The following is a 4267-nucleotide window of genomic DNA, read 5'->3' on the forward strand; positions in this document are numbered from 1 at the left end:
GAGGCCTATGTCAGTGCGGAGATGCTTCCACCGCCACTGGATCCACAAGACTTTTTACCCACCGGCCTGTGATCATCCTGCATTCGGCATTATCGCATGGCTGTGTGAGTTTGAAGAGGAGTCAGACACATGGGCGAATATTGGACTTGTGGACTTGATCGGGACTAGGCTGGGATGTTCACCTTCATGTACAATTGATCTTTGCTAGAAAGCTCTCTCTTACACACGTATGTCTTGGATTTGTTTCTCCAGTCAATGCGAACTCACACAGATGGGAAGAGGGATCAACAGACTCGGAGGCTGACAGGTGTTGACTTGGATGAAAGGGAGGGTGGAGATCTCCAAGAGTGGGAGGAGAAATAAGAGTCGATGGTCTGAAATGTTAAGCCCCACCTCGTTTACAATAAACGAATAGAAGGCATTTAGTGGATGAATGAAATAGAAGCTGCCGACATCCTCCCCGTGATCCATCAGGTCCTCCCTTTGACCTCATCCCCTGCTTTCCCCTCACTTATTCTGTTCCAGCCACGCCACCGGCCTCCTTGCTGGTCCAGGTGCCACCGTGCCTCGGGCCTTTGCACGGGCTGGTTCTTCCGCCTTTGGTAGACTTTCCCACAGGTATCTGCAGGGCGCACTTGTTTGCCTCTTCCTCAAAGGCCATCTCCTTGGCCCCGCCTTCCAGACTCTCTCCAAGGAGTGCCTGGGAGGTGTAGAGAGTTAAGGGCTTGACTACTGACTGAACCGTTGGCAGTTCAAACCCACCCAGAGGTGCCTCAGACGAAAATCCTGGCTGTCTGCTTCCGAAGGGTCCCAGCCTTGAAGACCCCATAGGAGGAGATCCTGCTCTGCCCACGAGGCCCTCACGAGTCAGAAGGAGACAGTCTGGTGGTGCCACCAGGTCAGCATGGGGCTCACTCAAAGTTGGCGGTTTGAAACCAGCAGCTGCTCCTTAGGAGAAAGAGGAGGCTTCCTACATGGTCAGGGTTAGAATCGGACCTTCCGTGCCTCAGAGGAAATGCCTGGTGATCTGCCTCCCAGATGCCAGCCACTGAAAAGCCCCAAGGGGCAGGGTCTTCAGGGTCACACGGGGGACTGCCAGGAGTCAGCACCAACTCAACTGACAAAGGCAACTAGCGCCCTGGGTCCCCCTCAGCCTTGGCGAGCCAGCTCCTCAGGACCACGATTCCTGGAGTTAGGTAGCTGCATCCCCAGTGTCTCGAACCTCCCCCTGGTCCTTAAGGTCCACCTATGGCCACCGAGTGGATTCCCGCTCCCTGTCATCCTATGGACGCTCAATGGGTAGCAAACACTCCTCTCTAGGGCCTCAGGAGCCCTGGTGGCAGAGCGGGTTACAGGCTGGGCTGCTAACCACAGGGTCAGCAGTTCGAAACCAGCAGCCCCATTCCCGGAAGAAAGATGAGATTTCTATTCCTGAAAACATCGACAGCCTTGGAAACCTTCCAGGGTGGTTCGACTCTGTCCTGTAGGGTCACTCTGAGGTGGAATCAACTCCAGGACAGTGAGGTTTGTTTTGATTTGAATCTGTCTTTTCTCAATGCCCCTCAAAAAGCAGGAGCTGCAGCTGTCCCCATTTTACAGGTTGGGAGACTGAGGCACAGCTCCCATGCTTCAGTTCTGGCTGTGTGGCCAGCCCTGTGCTCTCCTGCAGGGCCGTGGGTGAGGGGGCAGAGGGTCATACGGACAGGAAGTGGTGGATCTGGGACTGAAGCACGTCGGTGGGAGGCCAGGGTGGGGGAGTCTCGGCATGACAGCCTGAGCCACTAGGTTCTGAGCGGCTTCCTTTCTTGCTGTTTCTTTAAATCATTATCATCATTATAATAAGCATTGTAGAAATTCTCCGAGAGGCACACAAGTGTTTTAGACCCCTCCATGAGGCCGTGTCTTGATTTCAGCTGTTCTCCACTGATAGTGTTAGGTAACTAAATTTAGGGACAAGGGGGTTGTCCCTCCCAGGCCTGCAAAGGCCCCCATAAAGGAGGTTGAAAAGAAATCAGGCAACCCTTAGACTAAGGTGCCCAGACGTCACGCTTTTGGCGGGACAGTCCCGCTTTTTAACAATTTGTCCCGCGTCCCGCGGCGTTTTAAAAAAGTCCCAATTTTTGGAAAGAATGCTCAACAAGCTAGGGAATGGCAGGAGAACGGGAAGACCAAATTTTTAATCAAGCACCCCACCCCCCACCCCCGGTCAATGGTGTCCCGCTTTACCAATGCTTTACCAATGTTAATATCTGGTCACCTTACCTTAGACGCCTATGAAGACCCCCAAACAGAGCATGCTCACACTCAAGCCCCGGAGCCAGGTAGGAGGTACACCTGGGCAGTCCAAACTAGGCCCAGGCTTATGACATCAGCAAGGTGGGCTCAACCCAGCCAATGGGATCAACCGATACCTTCCACCCCGCCTTCCCCCAGCCAGGGGGTGGGCCAGAATAAAGGCAGGGAACACTCTCTTGCTCTCTTACCTGGCTCCTAGGCAGGGGAGAGTGAGGGTCTCCTCCCTCACGAGGGCACACATGCACCTGCTCCTGGCCTACATGGGGCCCACAGCCTCTTGGCCCCCCACGCCACCACCTCCGGGCCCACATGCTCTAAGCCTCTAAGGGTGTTGGGTTTCTGGCCACCCAGGATCCCCCCCAGTTCCTTACATTGGGGTGCTCTCTTCCACACGGTTGTTCATGCTCCATTTTTGAACCCCAGTGTGGCTCCCATGCGGCTGGGCAAGCTTCCCTGAAATCGAGCATACTCATCCGAGACTGTAAGACAGCGGTTCTCAACCTTCCTCACGCCGCGACCCTTTCATACAGTTCCTCATGTGGTGGTGACCCCCAACCATAACATGGTTTTCGTTGCTACTTCATCACTGTCATTTTGCTACTGCTAATGACAAACCAATGCAATTTTGACTTGAAGCATGGTGTAGCATGGGTAACAGTCTTCCACGCTGGGTACTGATAGGTGGGCGTATCTGCATGTGGGCGGACCCACCTGGAGACATAGAGGAGAGGTATCTGGGCTCCTAAGACCATAGGAAAGAAACCATGGTCTTAGGAGACCCCCGTGAAAGGGTCGTTCGACCCCCAAAGGGGTCACGACCCATAGATTGAGAACCGCTGCTGTAAAACCTGAAGCCTCTCCCGTCCTTCATAAAAACCCACCTGGATGACAAAACAGGCTTCAGCATGAATTCTTTCTCATGCAAAGCCAAGAACCGAGGTCTGACCCATCGGAGAAACCTTCCTATAGCTCTTGTGTCTCTCCAATCCCCAGCCCCTGCCCACCCCACCCCCCATTTTAACTTTATTTACGGATTACTGAGGTGGAGGGAAAACCCAGATCCTCACCTATGGACCAGCCAGGAGGCGACATCCTGACAAACGGAGAAGCGATCAACGTTGCCCTGGATTCCAGCCTGGGTGGATCCACAATCAGTGCTCAGGGGAGCAGCAGTTGAGAGGTCAGGAGACCCATGGCCTCGCAAACATCTGCCTTGCAAGACCTCTGGGGGTGGGGGGGGGTGTTGAAAACCAAGGCCGTCGCTTTGAGGCTGAAGGTGCGGCCGCCCTCACCTGTGGCCTCTTCAATGGCCTCCCGTGCAGGTGGCAGTGGCTGTTAGGACGGCATCCTGGGTCACGTCGAGGGCAGCGGAAAAGAGGCGGGCCCTGGCCAAGGTGCATGGACACAGTTGGCTATTGAATGAGGACGACGGAAGGGGGCGGTCTGCATCTGGATGACGGTGCTGGCGAGGATGTCCGAAGGTACCCCGGACTGCCAAACGAACAGACAGATCGCCGAGGAAGCACAATCAATGATCTTTAGGAGCAAGGACCGGTGAGACTTTGTCGCACATACTTTGGACCTGTTCTTAGGGGAGACTGTTAAGTAGCTAGCTTAGGTGTTCAACGGTCGCCTGATTTCTTTCCAACCTGCCTGCAAGGGCCCTTGTAAGAGAGGTTGGAAAGAAATCAGGCGACCGTTGAACACCTATGAAGACCCCTAAACTGAGCATGCTCATCTCAAGCCCCACCCCCGATCCCGAGCAGGTACCTGGGCGCCCAAACTGAGCCCAGGCTCATGACATCACACCTGTGAGCCTAACTCAGCCAATGGGGGTCAACAGTATGTCCAACCATGCCTCCCCCAGCCAGGGCTGGGCCAGGATAAAGACAGGGAGCATGCTCTGGTGCGACCATGCTCCACTTCTCTCTCAGGCTCTTGGTCCCGGGCAGGTTCCCAGTTCTGCACGTGA

Source organism: Echinops telfairi, unplaced genomic scaffold (assembly GCF_000313985.2).
Source record: "Echinops telfairi isolate 266 unplaced genomic scaffold, ASM31398v2 ScPeMD7_655;HRSCAF=1070, whole genome shotgun sequence".
Taxonomy (NCBI): Eukaryota; Metazoa; Chordata; class Mammalia; order Afrosoricida; family Tenrecidae; genus Echinops; species Echinops telfairi.